The 27,625-nt window shown below is 41.3% G+C and overlaps 1 pseudogene; it reads left to right on the forward strand.

Moving 5' to 3' along the window:
- The window catches only part of LOC122672288, a 59,850-nt pseudogene that overhangs the window by 12,566 nt on the left and 19,659 nt on the right, over positions 1–27,625 (forward strand).

The raw sequence follows: 27,625 nt of genomic DNA on the forward strand, positions 1-27,625 counted from the left end.
GTGGGTCCCATAAGGGGTCCCAAAAATTTATTTGAAGTTTGGGTCAAGACAGCAAGGTCGGATGCAGGAGCAAAGGCAGCCAGGTGAGTCCGCTCCTAGATCCGTCCAGGCCAAACCTTAAAAATATATGGAATGGACTCACAGGCGGATGTGGAACATGAATCCGCTCATGCATCCATCCAAACCCTGAGACATTCCCGAGAGAGAACTGAGCTACAGGCAAATTCACCCAGTGAGTCCACTCGTAGCTACGCTCAAGCTAAACAGCTAGGTTATACCGGACGAACTAATGGGCAGAAACACGATAGTGGATCCGCTCGTGGATCCGTCAACTTTCCTTTGAAATCTGAGAAGATTTCCACCTTCAACCCTTTATCCATGGAACCATAAGGGTCCTAGGATAAGGGAGAGTCTAAACCTTCGTTGGAGGTCCAAAACGCATAGTCCTTTACAGAACTTAGAGGATTCGAGCCATTGAATCCATCTCCAAGGTTTTTTCCAAACTTAAGCTAGGTCTTCAATGCTCGAACAACAATTTAAGTTATCAAAGCCATAAAGGCAGCAAGGGGAAAGGGATGTGAGTCTCAAAGGGAGCAATCATTAGGGATTATTGGGTTCCCAAGGGAAACCCTAAGCTTGGAATTGATCCCAAGGGGATCCCCAAACTCAAAAATGGAAAAGAGAGGGAGAAAGGTAAGGACATTCACCTCAAGGATGGATTAATGGGTGGCTTCCACCTCCATAGCTCCCTCCAAGCTCTTCTTCTCCAAGGCCTTCAATGCTCCTTAGCTCCCAATATTTTGGGTAGGTAGGAGAAACAATGAGTCTTAATGGCCAAGTTTTGCCTTCATAAGAAATACCCACTTAGGGCTTGTTTGGCTTGGGCTTTAAGAGTCAAAACTCATTTAAAAGCCAACTAGGAAAATGGGTCCACCTATATGGCACACACTCCAGCCAAGGAGACCAAGGGTGGGGCCCACCTTATCTAGGTGCCTAGGCAGGATGTCGGGGCACAGGGTGTGGGTCCCTCACAAGGAAAATACCCAAAAGCCTAAAATAGCACCGGTAGACAAATGGACGGATGTGGTCTTTTTGAGTCCGTTCGTGCGTCCATTGCTACTGTAAAGGGTAGAACCCTTAAGAAATTGATTGGGCTTTGGCCCACACTTCAAGGTCAACAAGGGGAAGGTACACTAACATTCATATGGGCAGTATCTTATCCCTTGACCGTCATAACATGTCCTTCATGATCTTGAAGAGATTTTTTATTGCAATGCTAAGTTCAACGTCGAAGGAGGTGTCTAGGTGCAGGGGCACAGGGAACACCTTCCAGTACTCTTCACTCCGAGGACTCGTGCTAGGAGGATGGTCGAAGAAATCACCATCGATAAATCTTCCCCACTGCCGGTTAAGGAACCTCTCTTCCACAGGCAGGCCCGTGAACCAATCAAAAATCTTGTGGATATGTTTGACCACAAGTGAAAATAGCTCACCAGCGTACACGACAGTAAAATCTACACGTCACAAGAGAGAGAAATTATAATTAATAGCAAATCTGGGCGCGAATGTAACACCCTCCTCAACTTACAAAAATTTTGTCCCCAAAATTTATCTTACCCTATAAGAATCCAAGGGAAGGTTACTTTGCTCGCATCTCCACCTCGGCTTCCCAGGATGTTTCTTCTTCTGAGTGTTTGCACCACTTCACTTTCACATAGTGAATAGGTCTATTGTGGAGATTCACCACTTTGTTGTCCAGGATCTTCTCTGGTTGTTCTTTATAAGACATATCCACTGCCAGCTCTGGTGGCTCCTGAGATAGAACATGACTGGGGTCATGCACGTACTTCTACAGCATAGACATATGGAAGACATCGTGCACGCCATCCAAAGATGGTGGGAGCACTGACCGATAAGCCACCGGTCCAATCCTCATAAGAATTTCATAGGGCCCATTGTATCTCGGGCTTAACTTTCCCTTCTTCCTGAACCGCATCACGCCCTTGGTAGGTGACACCTTGAGAAACACCTTGTCTCCAATAAGGAACTCTAGATCCTTCTGTCTTTGGTCTGCATAGCCCTTCTGCCTAGACTGGGCAGCCTTGATTCATTCATGGATCAAGTCCACCTTCTCACAGGTTGCTTGGATCAATTCTGGCCCAAGGATATGCCACTCACCTACCTCATCCCAGTATAATGGGGTACGGCACTTCTTTCCATACTAAGCTTCAAATGGAGTCATTCCAACAATTGCTTGATAACTATTGTTGTAGGCAAATTCGATAAGCGAGATGTGCTCATCCCAATTGCCTTATCAATGGCATAGGCTCGGAGCATGTCTTCCAATGTCTATATAGTTCTTTTTGACTGTCCATCAGTTTATGAATGGAAGGCAGTGCTAAAACTTAATAGGGTACCCATAGCTCTCTGGAATCTGCCCCAAAACTTGGATGTGAACCTGGGATCCCGATCTAAGATAATGCTAACTAGAACTCCGTGCAGGCGAACCAAATTATCAATGTACAAGCGGGTCAGCTTATCCATAGAATAGGTGACCTTGATTGGAATAAAATGAGCTATCTTCGTCAATCTATCCACGAAATCCATGGTGACATGTTCCCACTTCCATTCTGGCACGGGCAATGACTGTTAAAGGCCATGGGCCCATTGTCTGTCTGCTTTCACTTGCTGGCAAGTGAGGCATCGGACCACGAATTCAACTACATCCCTCTTCATTCCACTCCACCAGTAGTGTCCTTTCAGGTCCTTGTACATTTTTGTACTACCTGGGTGAATCGAATAGGGAGAATCATGTGCTTCTGACAACACTTCCTTCCTCAGCTGATCGTCTTTAGGAACATATAACCAATCTCTAAACATGAGAACGCTGCTATCTGTCAATGTAAAATCTAGATCTCATTGTGTATCACCCTGGATAGCTTCAATGATCTCCTGAAAATGTTCATCTGAAGCCTGAGCTGACTGAATCCTTTCAACCAAGGTTGATTGCATAGATAAGGCTGCTAAAGATAGAGTAACACCCTCTACCACTCTAAATCCATCCTTCTAGATTCATCCACAAGTTCCTTACTAATAGCCAAGGATGCGATGGACAAAGTCTGGGACTTTTGACTAAAAGCATCTGCCACAACATTTGCCTTACCCGGGTGGTAATGGATAGTGCAGTCGTAGTCCTTCATGAGTTCCAACCAACGCCTCTGTCTCATGTTGAGTTCCTTCAGAGTAAATATTTAAGGCTTTTATGGTCACTATAGTTCTCACTCTTCTCTCCATACAAATAGTGTCTCTAGATCTTCAGGGCAAAAACCACAACCGCCTACTCTAAGCCATGAGTTGGGTAATTCCTTTCATAATCCTTCAGCTGGTGAGCAGCATAGGCTACCACTTTTCATTTTGCCTCAAAACACAGCCGAGGCCCATCTTTGAAGCATCACAATAAACTTCCATCCCTCCAGTACCATTTGGAATGGTAAATACCGGAGCTAAAATCAGCTGTTGCTTCAAATCCTAAAAGTTCCTCTCACAGTCAGCTGACCACTCCAACTTCACTCCCTTCTAGGTCAGTCGAGTCATAGGAGCAGAGATTTTTGAAAAGTTCTCAATGAACCTCCTATAATAGCCAGCTAGATCGAGGAAACTATGAATATCTATTACGTTCTTGGGTGTCTCTCAGTCAACTACTGACTATACCTTACCTTGGTCAACTTCAATACCCTTCGCAGAAACCAAATGACCTAAGAAAGCCACTTGCTGCAACCAAAAATCGCACTTGTTGAACTTAGCATACAGTTGCTTTTCTCTCAAGCGTTGCAGCACAAAGTGAAGGTGGTCAGCATGCTCTTCTTCGCTCTTGGAGTAGACCAGGATGTCGTCAATAAACACAATGATGTACTTATCCAATACGTTGTGAAACTCCCTGTTCATTAATTCCATAAAAGCTGTCGGGGCATTGGTCAGCCCAAAGAACATAACCAGAAACTTGTAGTGTCCATATCACGATCTGAACGCGGTCTTGCTGGTATCACTACATCTGATCTTTAATTGATGATACCCCAAGTGGAGATCAATCTTGGAAAATACCCTTACGCCTTCTAATTGGTCGAACAAATCATCGAGTCTAGGAAACGGGTTCTGATTCTTGATTGTAAGCTTGTTGAGTTCACGGTAATTGATGCACATACACATACTACCGTCCTTCTTCTTTACAAACAGAACAGGTACACCCCATGGGGAAACACTTGGCCTAATGAAATCCTTCATCAATAGATCATTCAGTTGCTCTTGAAGTTCTTTCAATTCTGATGGGGCCATTCTATATGGGGCTTAGACATTGGGGCAGCACTAGGCACCAAGTCAATCATAAATTTTGTCTCCCAATCCGATGGTAACCATATGAGGTCTTCTAGGAAAACATCAGGAAAATCTCTTACTAAACTTATCTCTTCCATAGGTGTAATCTTAGATTCAGTGTCTAACACAAAGGCTAAATAGCATTGACAACCTTGCGCTATGAGCTTCTATACTTGGAGAGCCAAATGATTGTCTTTCTAGGCTTTTTACTTTTTTTGTCCTTGAACACAAATTCATTGTCTTCCTCCGACTTGAAGAGTGTCTTCCTCTCCATGCAGATCAGGCTGGCTCTGTGAGTGGACAACCAATCCATTCCCAGAATGACATCAAAGTCCCTCATATCTAGGATTATCAGACTAGCCTCAAGTTCGTGGTCGCTTACTCAAATAGGACAAGAGTTGAAGGCTTGGTCAAGCTCGACCTTGCATCCAGTTGGTGTACAAACTATCAGCTTATGTTCCATACTAGCCAGTTCAATTGGTAATTTCTAGGTAAATGAAGTTAATATAAAGGAGTGCGACGCTCCCAAGTTAAATAATACATAGGTAGGAAAGGAGCACACAGAAATCATGCCTGACAAACACCAAATAACTAAACATTATAAACTCAACATAAAGAATTTTACCAAGGTGGTTTAGTATGATATCTGTGATGACACCAGGGTCAGATTGGGCTTCTTCATGAGTGACAGAATAAACTCACCCCTGAGTCTTGCTTACTGGAGGAGAAATAGGTGGACAAATAGTAGTCTTTGCTTGGGGTGCCTTGGAAGTCACAACTGGCCATGAGCCCGATTATCGAGGTTATGGGCAATCCTTGACCATGTGGTCGGACTCCTTGTAATTGTAACAAACAAGAGTCTGGGGCCCATAATAAGGAGCAGATGTGGCTTTAGGCACCTGGGCTACATCAGGTCTATGGGACTGAATTGGAGCTACATTGGTGTAGGCCAATCTCCTCTGGAACTTATTAAGTCCCCTAGAGTCATGAGATAGCATAGGCCTCTTGCCCTCTTGTACCTATAGTTCTCCCTCTACTGATCTTCTATCAACTTGGCGGCTTTAACCACTTCCGTATAAGTAGGGTACTTGTGTAGTACCACAGAAGTACTCAAGTTGGCTCTAAGCCCCCTTTCAAACCTTCTTGCTTTTACTTTTTCAATCTTCAAGTGTGTCGGAGCAAAGTAGAAATACTCCTCAAAGATTTTTTGATATTCAAGGACCGACTTAGATCTCTGGCTAAGGCTCATGAATTCGATTTCCTTCTTCTCTCAAAAATTCCTTGGGAAGTAATTCTTGAGAAAGGCTTCTATAAATTAAGCCCAAGTAGCATTTGGGTACTTGGATCCTAAATGTTCCTTTGAGGAACGCCACCATGCATCAGCGTCACCTCAAAGTTAGAAAGTGGCACATCAAATTTTCTCAAGGTCACTACACGGTAGTACCTTAAATATCCTTTCCAAATCTAGTATCCAGGTAGTCGGGAACATAGAATCATGGATCAACTTATAAAAAGTAGGAGGACGATGCTTTTGGAACTTTTCAGAAAGTTTGGAGGCATCGGCCCACTCTAGCACCACATTTTTGACTAGTAAGGCAGCCGGAGCAGGAGGAGGTGGATTTTAGAACACTTACACTGCTGGGACTTCAACCGCAGTTGGTCCAGGAAGAGGAATGATAGGAGTGTTATTAGCTGTGGGATTAAGTACTTCGTGCACCAGAGGTGGCACTCTTGGTCCTTCCCGACCAACATTCTGAAGCTGGGCAGTCACATTCTGCATAAAAGTACGTTGTTCATCCTAAGATTCCCAATGTTTCCTTTGCATATCTCATAGAATGTTCCCTAAGAGTGCGGCAACATCTGCATTAGTGTTCACTGGAGGCAGTGTAGACAAACCTTCCTCAGAGACATGACTGGCGTCATCCCTAAGAGGGGAATGATTCCGGTTACAAGTATTGACCATGATTTAGCACCTAATATAGTTAAGATGCATCACATGTTAGCACAAGGGCAAGGGAAATAAATGCAAGGTAAGGGACCTCAAGGGAAATGAGCACAAAATCTTATACAAAGTGTGTGTAACAACACACAAGGGAAATTAGAGCCCTAAGAGTGAGGCTGAGCCAAAAATATAGGCCAATGGCCCTTTAGAACACGGGCAGATTCATGGACGGATCTAATCTTCTGAGTTCATTCACAACTCTGTCACAAAATTAGACTAAACGGACTAACGGACGGATGTGGAACGTGAGTCCGTTCGTTCATCTGTTCTCAGGATGTTCATTTTGGCCCAAAAGACTGAGCCAAACGGAACTATGGACGGATCCTTGGATCGTGGTTCCGTTTGTTCGTCCGTGCAGTTCAACAAACGAAAGGTCATGTTTTTATATACTCAACGGATTCATGGGCGGAATCATGATAGTGAGTCCAGTCGTGCGTCGATTCAAAAATTTTGTTAAGAATACCAACCGTGCATTTCAATTTTACTTTGATTGGGTTAGGAGAGGCAGAGGCATAGAGCAAGGGAAGCTTTTACTTCGTCCACTAGAGATTTCTAGCCCTAGATTGGTGGATTTGAACTTCTTCAACCTCAAATCCAACTTCCTACTTCAAGGTATGTGATTATTTCCCATCTTGGCATCGTTGAATTTTATTTTTAATCTTCTTCTAGGGTTTTCAACTAGATTTTTTCTTCCCTTTTCCCATGGTACAGTGTTTGGTTGCTTGAAGGATGTTGAAATCTTGTTTTCTTGCTTCCTTAAGTTCTAATCTATTTGTGAACATGTCTCTCCATGTATACACCCATCAATTACGGCTAGGGTTAGTCAAATCCTTGCTAAAACTGAAAATTTTCCACTATTTTGGTTAATTAGCCTTATGACATGGAATGCATTTCTTATTCTTCCCACCTTACATGAGTTTGTTGTAGTTTTTTTTTTTTTGATGTACTATTTCTTGTTTGGTATCATTGTTAATGTCCCTATGGAAATTTGAACAAAATCCCAATTTCTTAGTATTTTAAGAGGGAATTTATTTTATGCCTTGGGTATATTTTACTCTTCTTTTGATTTCTCTTACAAGCATGCTGCTTGCACAATTTGTGTTTGATTCCTTGTTATTATACAAATATTTTTTTTTATAGAAGGTCTATTAGAATTTTCTTCCTTGAACCCGAGTTCAAGAGAGCTATTGTCCTATCAATTCTCTTTTAATATCCTGATGAATGTGGCTCAATTGTTTGTTGTGTTCTAGTCTTGAATTTCTATATTTTTGTTAAAGTTGGAGTGACTAAAGGACTCACATTGTCCCTTTGGTTTCATTTGTGGTGCATAGATTATTTAAGCAGAAAGATGGCTCCCAGAACTAGGGGAAACAGGGCTCCTGCAGCAGCAGCAGCACTAGCTCTAGCCCCAACTCGCTTTGATGCCAACTTCTTTGTGTTAGCAGAGGTGGAAAGCCTTTACACTAGAAAATTCCATGACAGAAAGATTGAGATGGGAAGAGATGTCATAGTAGAAGAGCTCATTGCCTTCAAAGTGAAGCTAAGATTTGAAAATTTAGGGTGTTTAACATGTTGGCTTTGCCCAGGTACTACTACCCCAAACTGATTGGGCACTTCTACTCCAACATGTCAGTCATTCAAGAGGAAGCAGGGAGGCTTTGAATTAATCCTTTTGTGAAGGGAGTCAGAATATCTTTTAATGAGATAGAGTCGGGAGTTATCCTTGGGGTTAGTTTTGTTGGGAGCCGGGGTTACCATCCACCGGGGAGGGATCCGTTGACTTGCGTGTCCAAGGCAGAGTACAAACAGCTATACTCCACCATAACTAATGACAAGTATGAATACCGGATGAATATGACCACATTTGGTAATTTACAGTAGATTCTTACTATGGTAGCCAAGACCAACCTAGTTCCTATCAAGGGGCACAACACAGAACCATCTCTCACGGCTGCAACTCTGGGCTACTGTCTGCATCAATGGGTCCAAGTAAGTCTGCCCTTCATTATAGTCAAATACATGGAGCAGGTCCAGTTCAAGTCAAGGATAAAGAAGACTATACCCTATGGAAGGCTTCTCACCCGCATCTTCGAGCATTTCCAGGTTAACCTGGAGGATGAGCCACCCTAGAAGAGCTACAAAGAACCTTTTGGACAAAATTCCCTGGCCTGAATGCAGATCAAATGCCACACATTCAATGATGGGGAGCCAGTGGTCCCAGAGGGTGGTGAAGAGGTGAGTGTAGAAGGAAGTGATGGTGATGATGAGGGAGGAGTTCTAGTGCAGTTTGCTGCTGGAGCTTCCAGTTCTGGAACCTCAGATATGGTTGTTGTTTTAGACACCCTTGGCCAGTTGAGCACCAATATGGCCAGGCTAAATTCAGACGTGGTGCAAGGATTTGCAGGTATCCATGGACAGCTTGCCTCATACAATCATCGCTTCTAAAGGGTGGAGAAGGGCATTCATGGCATCAATGCCTACCTATATTATAAAGGCAACGATGAAGAAGAAGGGGCAGCGATGATGAGATGGGGGACTAGACCCCGGGCTGTTGGAGTTATATTTTAACTTTCTCTGTTAATGTCTTTTGATTTGGATGGCTGTTTGCTGCACAATATTTTACTTTGGCTTTTTCCTTTGTCTTTTCCTTCTTTCTTTTTTTTTTTTTGAACACATAATTATGGTTCTTCGGGTTGTAATTTTGGATACCCTCTTTTTGGGTTATATGGGGTTTGCTCGCCTCCACAGGAGGTTAAGTAAACATAACAGCTGGATGTATGTGGAACTCATATAGCTATATATATATTTACTCTTTAATTTAAATGTTATCTGTATTATTTTGCTATGATTCTCGGATTCCATCCTAGCTAGTCTTCTCCCTATGTTTTGCACACATTCTAATTATGTCAGTTGAAAGCTTTTAAGTTAGACCCTATTGCGTAGAGAAAATCAAGAGTCCTTGGTAGACCATGGTTGATGCAGAGCATCACGCTTTGCTACCACGCTGTCACGCCCCTATCCCAAGCTTAGGCCATAAGCACAGTCAGGAGGGTGATTAGGAAGACACGTGTTACCCCAATTCCTACCAAGATCAACGACACAGTATCCCGAGCCCTAGTCAATGACCACCACCCAAATAATTACATTCGAGAAAAAGAAAATAATATCCCATTCATTGTCAAAGTTAATATGAGTGAAAGCAATATTTACATAAAGCAATTACAATATGTTCAGCAGGCTAGGTGATACAGTAATAGTTAATACTGACTACCCACTAGCCATGATATAACTACTCAAAATACTATTAATTTAATACAGAAAATGTCATAATGGGCACAAAGCCCCAAAAGAATCAAAAGTGGGGATAATCCCCAACAACATCAGTGCCCGTATACACAATCATCACAGGGGCAACTTTTGCTGTGTTCATCTGACACAAACTCAGGCTCCTCTGCTCCAATACTGTCCTACTTTGCCGGTTGAGCTTCTAAGCCAGCCAAGTAGCCACCATCTGCATCAAAATCTAAAAAGTTGTATACACAAGGGGTTAGCTCCACTGAGCTAGTGAGGGAAAAGGGGAGTGCACAAACACACAATCGCACATAGTCCATGATGCATGTAATGTTAAATATATTTTCCACCTAACAAATAGACTAAGTACTGATATATGCTACTGTGATAACTCAGGAGACACTGGGGGTCACTTAACTTATCGCCCAATGAAACCTCAATTATCACGAGGGAGCCTACGCTGGTAGAAGCCATCAGACGACCCTGTGGTAGACCCTGATAGCCATCACTACCCCTGGCTTGGCCTCTCCCACCTCCACAGACAACAGGTGCTCAGGCTATCCAACACATAAACCCCTATTTGCAAGGGTCATTGTACAAGAAAATAAGAGTCCTAGCCACAGATATACTACATGCAAGTCCTATCATCCCGAGAGGTATTTTGGGTGCATCAACGTCCCATTTCATTTAGTACCTGAATACCAGCATGACACGATGCAAACAGACCAGGATGGCAAGCAATGAATATAATAAGAATTTTTGGGGTTCTGGCACCGACATACCCAAAACTGTAATCAAATAGTATGAAGTAAGGTAAACATATCCACATTTCATCATTTCGTATCCAACATGGTTTTATATACAAAGATGCAACATGGTAAGGATGAATGCAAGCATAAAAACCATCATGTAAACTATATAGTTATATATTATATATCAAGCCCAAACATTACGCAAAGCCCACTCACCGTTTGTTTGGTTATCGTTCGGTGTGTATGGTAAGGTTTGCCTTGGTGCATGTACTCCCGTACAGATTCTAAAGTCTAAGGATGCATGAGAACAACGTTAGAAGTGTATAGGTGGGTCCTATAAGGGGTCCCAATAGTTTATTTGAAGTTTGGGTCAAGATAGTAAGGGCGGATGCAGGAGCGGAGGCAGCCAGGTGAGCTTTTGGATCCGTCTAGGCCAAACCCTGAAAATATATGGAACGGACTCACGGCCGGATGTGGAACATGAATCCGCTCGTGCATCCGTCCAAACCCTAAGACATTCCCGAGAGAAAACTGAACCACGGGCGGATTCACCCAGTAAGTCCGCTCGTGGCTCTGCCCAAGCTAAACATCTATGTTATACCAGACGGACTAACGAGCAGAAACACGGCAGTGGATCTGCTCGTGGATCCATCGACTTTCCCTTGAAATCTGAGAGGATTTCCACCTTCAGCCCTTCATCCATGGAACCATAAGGGTGCTAGGGTTAGGGAGGTGAGTCCAAACCTTCGTTGGATGTCCAAAATGCATATAGTCCTTTAAAGAACTTAGAGGATTCGAGGGATTGGATCCATCTCCAAGTTTTTTCCCAAACTTAAGCTAGGTCTTCAATGCTTGAACAACAATTAAAGTTATCAAAGCTATGAAGGCAGCAAGGGGAAAGGGATGTGAGTCTCAAAGGGAGCAATCATTAGGGATTATTGGGTTCCCAAGGGAAACCCTAAGCTTGGAATCGATCCCAAGGGGATCCCCAAACTCGAAAATAGAAAAGAGAGGGAGAAAGGTGAGGACATTTACCTCAAGGATGGATTAATGGGTGGCTTCCACCTCCACAGCTCCCTCCAAGCTCTTCTTTTCCAAGGCCTTCAATGCTCCTTGGCTCCCAATGTTTTGGGTAAGTAGGAGAAACAATGAGTCTTAATGGCCAAGTTTTGCCTTTATAAGAAATCCCCACTTAGGACCTGTTTGGCTTGGGCTTTAAGAGTCAAAACTCTTTTAAAAGTCAACTTGGTAAATGGGTCCACCTATATGGCACACACTCCAGCCAAGGAGACCAAGGGTGGGGCCCACCTTATCTAGGTACCTACGTAGGATGCCCAGGGCACGGGGTGTGGGTCCCACATGAGGAAAACACCCAAAAGCCTAAAATAGCATGAGCGGACTAACGGACGAATGTGGTCTTTGTGAGTCCAATTGTGCGTCTGTTGCTGCTGTAAAGGGATGAACCCTAAAGAAATTTATTGGGCTTTGGCCCACACTTCAAGGCCAACAAGGGGAAGGTACACTAACATTCATAAGGGCAGTATCTTACCCCTCGACTATCACGACATGTCCTTCGTGATCCCGAAGAGTTTTTCGATCGCGATGCTAAGTTCATCGCCGAAAGAGGTGTCTAGGTGCGGGGACACAGGGAACACCTTCTGATACTCTTCACTTCGAGGACTCGTGCTAGGAGGATGGTCAACGAAATCACCATCGATAAATCTTCCCCACTTTCGGTTAAGGAACCTCTCCTCCACAAGCAGGCCCGTGAACTAGTTAAAAATCTTGTGGCTTGATTTGACCACAAGTGAAAATAGCTCATCAGTGTACACGGTAGCAGAACCTACACGTCATAAGAGAGAGAAATTATAATTAATAGCAAATCCGAGCATGGATTTAACCCTACTACTCATACAAGGAGGATATTTTTAGGAGCATGGCCCCCTTAATGCTCAAGAGAGAAAAATAACTGTGCTCTGAGTATGTATTGGACTGAGTAACTACAGGGTGTTGCAACCCACCTTCTTGCAGGTATGGTGGATGTCATCTGTGGGGGCTCCTTATTGATTGTAACCATATGGGTGATACTCCACAGATCATTGGTGTGGGTGACTGTTGATCCCTATTCTTTAAGCAACATCTAAGTCAGATTGGGGCAGGTTTGATATGTTTTATCCCTCAATTTTTCGATTGCTAGAGGAACCCCTGGAATTTTTACTCTTAATAAGATTAAGTCTTTATTCAAGGTCTTAAGCTCCTGCTCTGATACCAATTTTGAATTCACCTAGAGGGGGGTGAATAGGTGAAACTAGTAGATAATAAAATATTTTACGGAATTATGAGTTATTAATATAAATTAGAACAATTACACAAATAACACAAAGATTTTATAGTGGTTTGCCCCAATCTTGCCTACATCCACTCCTCTCTAATTTAGAGAGAATTCCACTAATTAAAACAATCTTGATAGAGAGCAAGAGGACTCTTACATAACTCTTGATTTTGAGCTAAAGGACTCAAATAATTCTTGATTCCGAGCAAGAGGACTCAACCAATCTTGATTCCAAGCAAGAGAACTTAATCAATCATAAATAATTACTAAGTAAAAGTATTACCTCAACCTTAGTAGAAGTGTGTGATACCTTCCAACTTTGAAGCTTAAAGCTTGATGTGGTGGAGGAGGTTGAGTGTGTGAGCTTGTGATCAATGAATGCTTGCGATCAATGTATGCTCACTGGAGATTATGGCACTTAGAATGATAGAGCTTATGATGTTGTCTCTTAGTAATTGTGATAGGCTTCTTTTGAGCTTGAGCAAAGTGTATATTTATAGACTTGAGAGCTTATACCAATAGTGAACTATTTTTGAGTTCAGATTCAAAAACAGCACCAATTTGGTATACCAATTTTCAATTTGGTATGTCGAATTGCCAAAATCACTTAGGAATCTAGCCATTGGTCCAACGGTCATATTCTCTAATTCAATATACTGGATCATGATCCGGAATGAGTTTATGATCTGGTATGCCATATCCAATCCAGAGCAAGCCATTTGTTCTCGGAAAAATCATGTCTAAAGTTGTATACAGAATCGGTATACCGTTTCTGGATCCGATATGCCGAATCAGCATTTTTGCTGAAAAAATTTAAGTCCTTTGTCGGATTGACTTAGGGCGATTCCACTGGTCTTGACCATATGAAATGGGTTCAAATAAACTTCTAAGGTCATTCTATATGTATGCATGTGTGTGTGTGCATTACATCAATTTGTGATCAAAGAACAAATTAATAAATTAATACAAATTTAAGTCTTCATTATACTTCAAGTCTTGAGCTCCATTGCTTCGCTTGAGTGTTTGTCTTAATGATGTGTTCTTCTTACTTCATGATTCTTTAATGTCTTGAAAGCTTGTACTATGGCTTCAATTGCTTTGATCATCAATCTCTTGAATTGAGTCCTCCCCCTCACTTGGTGCTATGCTCTTGTATAGGGATTCTATGCATCTCAAACAAGAGTTAGTATAACTTGATTTATTTGTTATCATCAAAATTTTGATATCATGACAATAGATGATGGAGTTTGTGTGTGAGGATTTTTCCTTAACAATGACCACTCTACAAGCCATTGATTGTCAGGAGGTTTTGCATTGACCCCTATTCAAAATGAATCTGGCAATTCGCATCAAAATTTGAGGAAAAAGAAAGAATTAAATTATCGATTGGTATTGCGATAATCTTGTTTCTTTTGTTATTTTGTAGTATTGTGGACTTTGTATGGTTGGTTGGACTTGAAATTCAAAAAATCAATTAGTAAGAATTGAAAGATGACCATGGGAGAAGAACAACCTAAGATCCTTAGGGACCGTTTTTATCCCACTCGAGCTGCTCAACCCTCATACATTAGATTACCAGCGGCCCAAGGGAACAACTATGAACTTAAGTCCCACTTCATTAGTATGTTACCACACTTTCACAAGATGGCTAATGTGGATGCTTACTTGTTTCTCTGGGAATTTGAGGAGATTTGTGTTCTAATTAAGGTCCAACAACTGACCGATGATGTGGTGAAATTAAGATTTATGACTTTTGCACTCAAGGACCAAGCTAAAAAGTGGCTTTATAGTTTGCCTAGAGACTTCATTACCACTTGGGACCAGTTTATAGTTGTTTTTCTGAAAAAGTTCTTTCCTTTGAATAAAACTAACAAAATTCGGAATGACATTCTTCAATTTTGGCAAAAGCCAAATGAGTCCTTCTCAAAACTCATGGAAAGATTCAAGGACTTGTCTCCAAGAGTGACCTCACCACGGACTTGACACATGACATTTATGCCAAATTATTTATGAGGGCATTGACTATCAAACCAAATAATTGTTAGAATCTATGTTCCCAACAGGCTTTACATCATTCATAGATGACAATGAAGCTTGGGAATTTTTGCTTGACTTGGCTGAAAAGACTCACAAATGGGAGTCAACCCAGGAGAGTGAGAGAACAATGACCAATAAGGGTTACTTTGTAGAAGGTGTTGTGGCCAAAGAAGCTCAGATAGATAGTCTTCACAAGAGACTTGAAGCCATAGTAGTTCAAGGACCAGCCCAATTGAATCAAGTACATCATTCTATGCCCATGTGTAGTTGGTGCCAATCCCCTACCCATGTGATGGAGGAATGTCCCAATATGTCTAGTGTGAATGGTTTGAATGTTGGTTCTAAAAATGTGAATGCCATGTACTAGAATAACCCTTATGGTTACACTTACAATCCAGGTTTGAGGAACCATCCCAATTTCTCCTGGAGTCAAGCCAACAGTTAAGCAAGCCCTTCCAACTCTTAACCCTTGAGTCAAGGTCAGTTTGTTCCCAAAAAACCAACGAAAGATACATCCCTCCTAATCAACCCAACAATTTTTGTCCCCCCCTTCAATCTATTGTTCCACCACCTCCTGTAAATCAACCTCTAGGATTCATGAGAGGACGTGGTGATGTATCTAGGATTTCATCATTAGAGAAGAGTGTGGAGCTTCTCATGATCACATTCATGACTAGCCAACACAATATGGAGAAGCAAATCTCTCAACTTGCCAATGCCTTACATGAGAGAGAGAGAAAGGTAAGATGTCTAGCCAACCAAATCCCAATCTAAGAAATGCCAATCCACACTCTTCCCCAAATCAGTTGAATTCTATTCAATAAGGTCCACAAAACCCAGAGTCTTCTAATCATTGTAATACTATTTATGCTCTGAGGAGTGGACGTGATTATCTACAGGATAGCCAATCCGAACCAAAATCTACATCTCCTAAAGACCAGCCCATTGGTAGGACGGACCAGTCTCCCCCATTGCAAGGTTCATCTAAGGAACCTGAAATTGTTAGAGAGGAGAAAATTGATGAGCCATCTAAGAGAGTCTATATTCCCAAAGCCCCCTTCCCCAAGAGACTTGTGAAGAACAAGAAAGCAACATCCATAGACAAGATTCTTGATGTTTTTAAATAGGTTCAAGTGAACATTCCTTTGCTAGATGCCATTTCATAGGTTTCCGTTTATGCCAAAGTGCTTAAGGACTTATGTACACAAAAGAGGACAACCAATGTGCCCCAGAAAGCTTTCTTGGTAGCCAATGTTAGCTCCATACTATCCCAACAAGTAGTGGCTAAGTACAAGGACCCCGGCTGCCCAACATTATCATGTGTAATTGGTAACACAAAAATTGAGCATGCACTTCTTGATCTAGGAGCTAGTGTTAATCTCTTGCCTTATTCTGTGTACCAACAACTAGGTTTAGGAGAGCTTAAACCCACCACCGTCATACTTCAATTAGCCGATAGGTCGGTTAAGACTCCTAAGGGCATGATTGAAGATGTCTTGACCAAAGTGGGTGAATTTGTATTTCCTGTGGACTTTATAGTTTTGAACAACAAACATGTGGCAAGCTTAAAGGATCAAATACATGTGATACTTAGTAGGCCATTCCTTGCAACTAGTTATGCATTGATTAATTATAGGAATGGTCTCTTGAAATTATCTTTCGGAAACACCTCCGTTGATTTTAATGTTTTTAGATTAGGTAAGGAACCCAATTTCCATGAAGATTTTCATATGTTGCATTGTTTTTCGGATTCCATTGATACTCACTTTGATATTGATTTTGATTCAGGATTCAAGGAATGTATGGAGCAGTTGGGTGACCAAGAGGGAGGAGATATTTTTTCTGAGATCATGGGTTTGCAGCAATCCTCAGAGCCAATTGGAACATTGGCAAAATTACTCCCCAAGCCGTCAATAGAGGAGGCCCACAATTTGATTTGAATCCTTTGCCTTCAAATCTAAAGTATGTTTTCTTAGGCAAGAATCAAACTCTTCCCGTTATCATTGCTTCTAATTTGACCTCTAGTCAAGAGGAAGAGTTGATTAATTTGTTAAAAGAGAACAAGGAAGCAATCGGATGGACAATATCCGGTTCCAAAGGGATTAGTCCTTCCATTGGCAACATCATATAGATCTCATTGAGGGTTCCAAACCTTTAAGGGACCCTCAGAGAAGGGCTAATCCCGTGATGACAAAAGCCATTCAAAAAGAAATCTTGAAATGTCTTGACAATGGGATCGTCTATCCCATCAATATAGTGCAAAAGAAATCTGGAGTCACTGTGTTCCAATCCGCTACCAATGAACTAATTCCCACACGTATCCAAACTAGGTGGCGGGTTTGTATTGACTACCGTAAACTTAATGCAGCCACTTGGAAAGACTATTTTCCTCTACCCTTTATTGATCAAATGTTGGAAAGATTAGTCGGTCATGAATACTATTGTTTTCTAGATGGATACTCCGATTGCTACCAAATTCCTGTAGCCCCCAAGACCAAGAAAACATTACTTTCACATATCCCTTTGGAACTTTTGCTTACCATCACATGCCATTTGGGCTATGTAATGCCCTACTATGTTCCAAAGGTGCATGATGAGCATCTTCTCAGACATGGTGGAAAAATTTATTGAAATTTTTATGGATGATTTTTCTATAGATGGCTCCACCTATTCTGAGTTCCTTCACCATTTAAAGTTGGTTTTGGAAAGAAGTAGAGAGAAGAACCTAGTTCTCAATTGGGAAAAATGTCACTTTATGGTAAAGGAAGGCATAGTCTTAGGTCATGTTGTCTCTAAGAGGGGATAAAGGTTGATAAAGCCAAAGTAGATCTTATTGTTAATCTACCACCCCCCAAAAGCGTGAAGGACATCCGATCATTTTTGGGGCATGCAGGTTTCTACCGGAGATTCACCAAGGACTTTAGTGCGGTGGCTAGACCCTTAACCAACTTGCTAGCCAAGGACCAAAATTTTGATTTCTCTAAAGAGTGCTTAGATTCCTTTGAGCGTCTAAAGAAGGAGTTAACCATGACTCCTATTATTCAAGCACCAATTTGGACTAAACCAATTGAGTTAATGTGTGATGCGTCAAACTTCGTAATAGGGGAATGATGCACAGCTTAACTACACCACAACTAAAAAGGAGTTTCTCTCTGTTGTATTTGCACTTGAGAAGTTCCAGTTCTACTTGATTAGCTCTCAAGTAATAGTGTATATGGATCACTTGGCTCCCAAGTATCGTGTGGGTAAGAAAGATGCCAAAGCCCATCTCATTAGGTAAGTATTGCTTCTTCAAGAGTTTGACCTCAAAATTAGGGACAAGAAAGGCACAAAAAATTTGGTTACAGATCACTTGTCCTGTCTCCCAAATGCTACGGATGATGAATGCCTCGTCAACGAGTATTTCCCTGATGAACAACTGTTGACCATCTATTGTAAACCTCAGTATGCTGATATTGTGAATTATTTTGTCACGAGTGCGACACCAGATTACTGGTCTACCTAAGACAAGTATAGGTTTCACTCACAAGTCAAATACTTTTTCTTGAATGACCCATACTTGTTCAAAACATGTCCGGACCAAATTATCCGACGATGTGTCCCGGATCATGAGTTACATTCCATACTTTCATTTTGCCATGATCAAGCTTGTGGCGGCCACTTTGGTCCAAAGAAAACCACCGCCAAAGTTCTTCAATATGATTTCTATTAGCCGACTCTTTTTAGGGATGCATTTGATCACTGTAAGACTTGTAGAGCATGTCAGTCTTTAGGTCATGTGACAAAGAGAAAAATGATGCCCCTCAACCCAATTTTGGTAGTTGAAATTTTTAATGTGTGAGGTATTGACTTTATGGGAGCATTTCCTAATTCTTTTGAGAATTTGTATGTCTTGTTGGCCGTTGATTATGTGTCTAAATGGATAGAGGTCATAGCTTGTAAATCTAATAACCACAAAGTGGTCGTCAAGTTTTTTAAAGAGTATATCTTGTCCCGCTTTAGTACACCACGTGGTGTCATTAGTGATGGGGGTAAATATTTTTACAATAGAACCTTTGAGACCCTCATGAAGAAATATGGAATCACCCATAAATTGGTCACCCCCAAACTAGTGGCCAAGTGGAAGAGTCTAATAGGCCAATCAAGCAAATTGTAAAGAAAACCTATCACACCTCAAACCACCCCCTGGGAGGATTAGGTAGGTGACTCGAATTGCATGTCAGCAATCCGCCAAATCTCACAAACACACATCCACCATAATACATCATGTAAAACTCAGAGTGCTGCGGAAAATTATATATACATCAAAGCATTTGAAAAGTATAGCAGTACAGGAAATGATAATATGTACAATACTGTGTCTAATCATTTCCTCTCTCACTCCTGCAAAGAAAACAGTAGTAACTACCCCTACCATATACAAAAGAAATATATACAGTGCAAGGTAACCTGAGCCCCAAAAAGAAGAAAGCTAAAAAGTAAAACGGGAAAAAACTTTGTCAAAAACAAAAAGGAGTCCCCAAGACAAAAGTCAACAGCAACACCCTTCACTGGTCATCTTCAACAATCACCGAGAACACACGCACTAATGGTATGACCTCCATCTAGGTCCACACCAATATAGTCATAACCACCATGGCTCTCCTCTGGGTAATAAGTCTCCCCACCACATTGACATCCACCTGTAGGATCATCTAACAGAAAAACATATATTACAGAGTGTGAAGTCCACCGAGCCTGTGAATGAAATACATCACCATGCATGCACATGCAATTCACAACCATATGAATCCTACATGAGGTGCAATTCAATTATTTATTAGCCACCTAAATTCACAACTAAGGCACGTTAGTGCTACTACAATCCCCAATACATGTATCCCTGGTGCGGGCTTTTAATCCCTTCCCGTGATACACCCATTGAGCTATCAGAGAGGACTAGTCAGCTCCCGCAGCTTTCACCAAGGTCAGCCCGACCAGCCCTCTGTGATTAACCTGTGAGGCACCTATCCTTTTTCATCACTTTTCTTTTCTCTGGCTTATAGCCCATAATTCACCTTTTCGGTGCAATAACATTTCTTTCTTTTCTATTTTTTTCTTTTCGTATTCATATGGTCACTCCCACAAGCATCCAACACCTTAACCCCTATTGGTAAGGGTGCCCACAGATGATGAAACTCTAGCCCAATATGTCTATATGGCATCGTATGAGTCGGGCGGTGTCAACCGTATCCCATTCTATGGGCTACCATAGGCCTCATTTCAAGCCGGCTATGGCATCTAGTCTAACAATCACAATTTGTATACATTGTTCATTCATAGATTCTAGTAGTCCATACAATGTTGTTTTCAGATTTCAAGATTTATGAATTGAGTATACAGCACAGTATCATTATATTAAGATTCATTCCAGCATATTAGTTATGTTACATTTACATACACGATGACATTCCACTCAACTTGATCTGATCCTACTAGTTCAGTTGTTGGTTCAATTCCGGCCGGTGTCTAGCTGTGCACCTCGAGCACGGGATCAAACCCTAATGTAATAAATCAGAAATGTGTTATTTTAATATTCAAAACTATTTTAGATAACCTAGTGTTAGTCTAGGCTCACTGGTCTGACTCGGTGTTCAGTCTGGTGTCACTTGAAATTCTCTGGGTCTTGCACTGGGCTTTCGGGTCCATGTCCCGATGCATCATCCAGAGATGTGGATTAGGGTCAGATCTGGTATTTATCTATGTAATTAGTTGTACATGGTCTTGATAATCTAACAAAATAGCCCCCAGGTCAGCAGCTCTGCTGGACCATCCCTGGCATGGTTACCAAGCCCTGTAGAGCCCACTTGGGTACCCAAGGTGTGGATACCACCAAACAGATGTGAAGAGGGGTATTTTGGTTATTTACCACCTCCTCATACTGTGCATGGCCCACCAGTGAAGGCCCACAGAGGCAGGATAGCAATACAGTCCATTTGAATTCTCTGGGCGATTCACTAGGTGATTGGGCCAATCGCCCAGTGCATTGCCCAGAGCCTGTTTAAGGCATGAACAGGCCCTTTTTCTTGGATTTTTCTACATGGGTAGTGCCAAGGTCGATCCCAATTGCATGTGGGGGTGGTTGTGGTCCCCATTTGGAGTGGAATCCAATGGTCCACATGGATCATAGCTCGGTTCCGCCATTTGGAAGCCAGGAGCTGTCTAGACAGCTCAAAGAACAGCAGCCCAGCTATGTTCCAGCTCAAGGCCACGGTTTGGGCTGCATGCAAGGATGGTTCTACGTGTAATATCATAGTAGGAAGTTGTTCCTACACAGAGCTAGGCAAGGAGCAGCCTACATGCAAGAATCCATGTCCAGACTGCCTGTTCTAGGTGCAATTGGGCAGTGCAATCTGGCACGGAGACTGATCTCAGTCTCAGATGTAAAACAGTAGGGAATTCATGTAAAATATACTCAGATCTTACATGCAACAAGTTTGCATGTCAGATCTGAGGCATCCCAAAGCAGCCCTCAGGTGTTCTGGGTTTTCCTTAGCCAGTTTCACCTTCTCAGAGATGGGATCCCTAAGATAATCATGAGAGCAATAGCATATAGGGATGAAGATCATTATACCTGAGATGGATGGCTACAGAGACTGTGAACAGGCAGCAGCTCAGGTGATCTCCTCCTTCCCTTCCTCTTCTTCTCCTTCTCTCTCTTTTCCTTCTCTTTTTCTCTCCTTTCTCCCCCTCCATGATTTGAATAGTGTAAGGGTTCTAATTTTGGGCTGGGCCTACCTATTTATAGGCCAACCTTATGTAAGGCATGTTTGGCTACCAGCCCCTACTCCAAGAATGTGTTTTTAAACTGATTCTGAGCTATTCTGGCAACTCAGGTGGGGTCCACAGGGGTCCAAGGGTAGGTAATGGTTCCTAAAATTCCCATCTACCCCTAAAGGGTGTCCATGGTCTGTATGGGTGGTCCCCAAATGTCTGGAGTCCAAAAAATACAATTCAGCCACTCTAGGCGATTCACTGGGTGATTGGTCCAATCGCCCAGTGCATCACCCAAAGAATACAACAAAGTTGTAATTTCTCTATGCTTACACAAGGGCTTGGTCCAGGGCTTGGGCCATGTACCCACACCATATCCAGAGCTTAATACACATCTTTCCAGGTGTGGGCCCCATATTTATGGATAGGAGAGAGAATACTTGGGATTTAAGCAGTACATTATGTTGAGGGCAGTGCAATGGCATGGGGCTGCAATCCACCGCCTAACAGGTATGTAGGAGGTCATCCTCGGGGGTTCAACTACTGGAGTGATGCTCCATAGGGTGTTTGGATGTCTGGCCCGAGGTCGCTGTCCTTCTTTCAAAATTTTTAGCCAGTTAAGGGCAGACTTGACAAAACCGTTATTCCCAATCGCAAGGATTATCTAACTAATTGGTAGATGCCTTGTGGCCTCATCGAACTACGTACAAGATCGATCTTGGTCAATCTCCCTACCATCTGGTGTATGGGAAAGCATGTCATCTACTAGTTGAGTTAGAACATAAAGCATTTTGGGCCATCCAGAAATAGAATTTTGATCTGTTTGATGCTGGTGCACATAGAAGACTCCAACTATCTGAGTTGGAGGAAATTTGAAATGATGCCTATGACAATACTCGGATGTACAAGGCAAAGATAGAAGCCCACATATTCTCCAAAAATCATTTCAAGTAAGCGCCCAGGTTTTGCTTTATAATTCAAGATTGCATCTCTTCCCCGGAAAGTTGAGATCTCGTTGGGATGGCCCATATATTGTTCATAAAGTGTTTTCACAAGGTGCTATTGAGATTCTAAATCCCAAGGATGGAGTGATTTTCAAAGTCAATGGACAACGTCTAAAGCCTTTTTTGGAGTTGCCAGCTGTTTCTGAAGAGGTAATGGATCTTCATGAGCCTCTTTACCCTGAGCAACCATGACCACGTTTGGTATATTCCCCTACCATGTCCTGCTTTATTTTACTATTTTTTATTTTTCTACATGCATTGAGGATATTGCATCATTTACGTATGGGGGGAATTCATTGAATTTGTAGTCTTTACTTTGGTTCGAGAGTGAGTTTTTTAGCCTCTTTAATTTATTTTTGAAAGACTTTGAGAGCATCCAAAATACCTTGCACTTTGAAGTAATAAAAAATTTGGTATTGAGGAGGGAATTGGAATATATCCATCAAAGGGATTTTAAATGTTTTTTACACTGTCTACTGAGAGAGTCGATTTTATTAGTCATCCTGTTTACACGAGATTTGGTTAGGTGTTATGGTTGAACCATGACACACTTGCATGATATAGTTGATTACCAAGAAAAGAAAATAATAAAATAAATATTTGCTCTTTGATCTAATTTTGACTTGTAGCCTAGATAGTTTGAGTAAGTAAGCCTAAGGTGTGTTCTACACCTAATTCCTTAAAGCTGTCTAGTTTGAGAGTAATTGGCCTAAAGCTTGTTACATGAACCACCTAGAAAGCTTAAGAGGTCAAGACAATGCACGGATTGTAGTAGTGTGTTAAAAGAAGTTTGAACTCATACTGCATCAATGTCTAAAGCCACAAAGTGGTAATCAAAAGATATATGCACTAAGAATCTATTCCAACACTGCTTAATAACTTGAGTGTCTGGTGCATGCCCTGTATGTCATTCAAGCCAAGTGCAGTGGAGGAACATTTGAGTTCAATACTTGGAAAAATATGGCAAGTGAAATCAAAGTGAAATTGAAATTGAGCATGTGTTTAAAGGTTCTACCAAGGTTCTGAGCTGAAGACTTTTATAGCCTAGATGACCTACTCGATCTAATCTTGAGGGAAACAGTGTGACTCACCCTACCCCAAACTTCCCTACGTTAGCTGTATGACAATTTTCCAACTTAGAGTGGGATAAAAAAGTTCAAGTGTGGGGGAATATCTAAAAACCTCATAGTAAATTGTTTTCATTTTTAAGCGGCTGCATTCTTTATCTTAGCCATAGTATGGATTTACAAATTGAATTTTGTGTGTATATTCACTGCAAACACTTACGAGACACAACTCGTCCACTAGGGATAACCTAGGGGTTTAAAGGCTTATTACATGTGCTAAGTGCAATCTTGATTCCTACAAAAGTGAGTTAGAATTTTTTTTATTTTTGTTTCTTAGCTTTTCTTTTTGTTTGCTTGAGGACTAGCAAAGTCTAAGTATGGAGGAATCTGATTAGCACATTTATGTGTGAATTTTAGGTACATAAAGCATGCATTTTCATACTTGAAACAATACTACTCGGGTGTTTTGTCTTTGTTTTCAGATTTGAGGTTAATTCAACTGGAAGAGAATGAAATTTTGGAAAAGAAGCTACTTTTGGAACTAAAGTGTGAAGAAAGTCAAAAGTCAACATTTTTTGTTAAAGTCAAACTTCTGGTCAAAAGTCAAAGGTTGATCAAAGATTCCATCCACATAAGCAAGAGACGTCAACTTTGAACTCAAGACTTCAAGTTTCAAGTTTCATGGATTCGGCTCCTCTCCAGCGCAAGGGTGCGCTGGAAATCATCCAGCGCAGCATAGATATATGACACGTGGACTCGGTTATATCGGATGATTTGAATTACTTAAGCACAGGGAGTCGTTTAGGCTGCGATGGAGAGAAATATTCTTCAAAATTTTGAATTCCTTTCACAATCGAGTGCCAAACGGACATTTACGATGAGTTCCCTTCCTTCAAATCGGCTCATCTCCACCGGCGATGGCATCAAACCTTACCACCGTCGTTCCAGAGTCTTGCCCTCTTCGAATCAGCTCCTGTCTACCAATGACGACATCGAACTTTACCACCTGCGAGCGATCTGCTGCACTATGTAGCATAAGAGAAGAATTCTCCAGCCAACAGATATAAATTCTGAGCTCCCATTGCATCATGCATTAGAATATTCCATCCTCTTCCGGACCAGCTATTAATGCCATCCTCAGAACAAATACTTCCATATATTTCATCTTGTCAACAAAGCTCATCTTTTCTCACTCTTTCAGTCTTTGCAAATAAACTTTGGACTGTGGAGCATGCTTCAGGCATCAGTTGGCTAGAAAACTTAAATGGTTAAAAAATAGTCTTGTAGGGGCTGAAGCAGGAAAAAAAATAGAAGCAAAAGGTAGAGAATGTTATATATGGTGGGCTATACTTCTCATAAACCTTGTATAGCTCTACTAGTTCAGTTTATGTATGTATAGCTCTACTTGGTCAATTAACACTATTGGATATATCTCAACCTCAGTATCTTTATCAATTAACAATTTCAAGCTTTCCAAATCCCAATTAACCATAAAGCCTTCAATTGAAAATTATAAGGAAGGAAAAGAGAGAGCCAAACTAAATTTGTACCTCACTCTCTTGACTAGAGCAAACACGACAGTATCTATTAGCAGGTTGACTACAAGGGAAGGCCCTTCCAAGTAACACACAACTTGGATGAGCATGGTTTCCAGAATACACAATCCTGTTGCGCCTAAATATTTGTTGATACAAAATCACCATTTTTTCAACTAAGCATCCAATTTTGTATGCTTCTAGGCAAAGAAATTAAAGAAGAAAAAACCTTTCTCTCTCTGTAGTGGTTTCAGGCCATTTGAATTATTTCTTTGCATCATTTTTTTTGTGAAGCATTACAGTTCAGCATCCACTATAGCATTCTGACGTTCCATTGTAAGGAATCTCAATGGATTTGAACCATCATCTACTAGGTGAGAAACCCAGTTGCTCTTCCGTTGAGCTAAAGATTCACATACCTCGATAAAACATGTTAATTTAGCCCAATATAAAAAAAAATGAAACAAAAATCATGCACACACATGGACACAGTTGCAGATGAACAGACTAGCATGTGGAGAATGCAACTAGTGCACAATTCATAGATTATAGAACATGGAATGCATTCTCAAAACAAATTTGGACCAAACATGAAAGTCATAGTATTCATGTAATGGATCAATATATTTTTGTACCATAATCTGAGGATTGAAGTTACCTGGCAGTGAGGAAGTCCAGTGGTTAGCAGCCTCAAATCCAGAACCAAACAGATCAAAATCAGGGTACAAATCGTAAGTTAGCAGCCTCAAATTTGAAAACCAAATAGATCAGAACCCCAAAATCGCAGGTTAGCAGTCTCAAAATGGAACCAAACAAATCAAAAAACCCAAAATCGTAGGTTTTTATCAAACAGAAGAGGGAGCATAGAGGAAATAGTCGCTCACAAGGGGAGGCTTCGAAACTGTCGTAGGTGGAGGGGATTCGAAGAGGGCGAGACTAGGGAAAATGGAGAACATTGTTTGAACCTGTGATTTGGGGGAAAGATGATTTCAAATTTTAGGATTCATTCTCTCTATCGCAAAACATATGATTTCCATGTGCTTAATTAATCCTAATCATTTCGAGAGGAGCTCGATTCGAAGAGGGCGAGACTGGGAAAGGAGAGAACTTCATTGGGGAGATAGTGCAGCAGATCGCTCGTAGGTGGTAAGCTTCGATGTCGTCTCTGGTAGAGAGGAGTTGATTCGAAGAGGGCGAGACGGTGGAACGACAGTGGTAAGGTTCGATACTGTTGCCAATGGAGATGACCCGATTCGAAGAGAGGGAACTCGTCATGAATGTCTCTGCAATTTAGTTTGGCGCGGTTGTGAGAAAGAATTCAAAATTTTGAAGAATATTTCTCTCCATGGCAGCCCAAAACGACTTCTAGTTCTTAATTAATTCAAACCATCTTATATAGCCGAGTCCACGTGTCATATGTCTGAGCCGCGCTAGACAATTTCCAGCGCACCCCTGCGCTGGAGAGGAGCCGAATCCAAGTTTCATACACTTGTGCGGGCCGGGCCCCTGAGAAAGAGAGATAAGGCCATAATGGTAATTTTAATGATTTTGGAAATCTCCGGAACATATCGAATATGGGGTTCGTTGTGTTCGTAGAATTATTTGGTGCACTTTTCGTTCTTGGGTTGAATCATTTCAGAGTCAGAATAAGAGAGATATAGCAAAAGGATTGATTTGGACTAAAGTTGGAATTTAAAATTTAAATAATAAATTCAATTCAATTCCCACGGAGCCCTCTTCTCTAAACCGCCTACCTCTCTCCCTCTCATTCCCACCTCCATTGGAATTCCAATTTTTCTTTCTTAATTTCTATCCATCCCTCTTCCTAAAACTATCCCAAACCCATGGTTTTTCGGTCCCCTTTCCTCTCGTTCCTTTTTATTTTTTTTCTCACATGTCTTTCTCTCTAACCGTTTCTCCCTTCCCCTCTTTCATATAAAAAGGTACCTCACTCTCCATTCTAGGACGTATCTTTTTTACTCTCATTCTTTCTTCTTCCCTAGTTCTTTCCCTCCTCTGAGGTTCTCTTCTCTTCTTTTTTTTTTTTTTTTTTTTCTGCTTCTAGTTTTTAGGTTTAGTTTAATTTTCAACTTTTTGGTTTAGTGGTTGTAATTTTTATTTAAAGTTTTATTTCATAGATGTAATCTTTATTCAAGGTAATGTAAGCTTAGGTTAGATTTTATTCTCATTCTTGTTGTAATTTCGATTCTAAACAAGTGCAAGTTCAAAGTTGGATTTTCTTCTTCAACCTTGTGTTCGTCAATTCAGGAAGTACTTTACTTGTTTTGATTTTCTATTTTAGTATAATGCTTCCATTCCATCAACTCCCTCTCTTTCCTTAGATTCTTCCATGGCCAACTAATCCCTCAACTTAAAGTAGGATGAAGCCATGAGAGAAGGAAGGGTTGATGCTCTCCATTACTTTTCCATTTTATTAAAGTCATATGACAGAATTTATGTTTGCTTGATCTATTCATGTAA

This window comes from Telopea speciosissima, chromosome 8 (genome assembly GCF_018873765.1).
Source record: "Telopea speciosissima isolate NSW1024214 ecotype Mountain lineage chromosome 8, Tspe_v1, whole genome shotgun sequence".
NCBI classification, from domain to species: domain Eukaryota; kingdom Viridiplantae; phylum Streptophyta; class Magnoliopsida; order Proteales; family Proteaceae; genus Telopea; species Telopea speciosissima.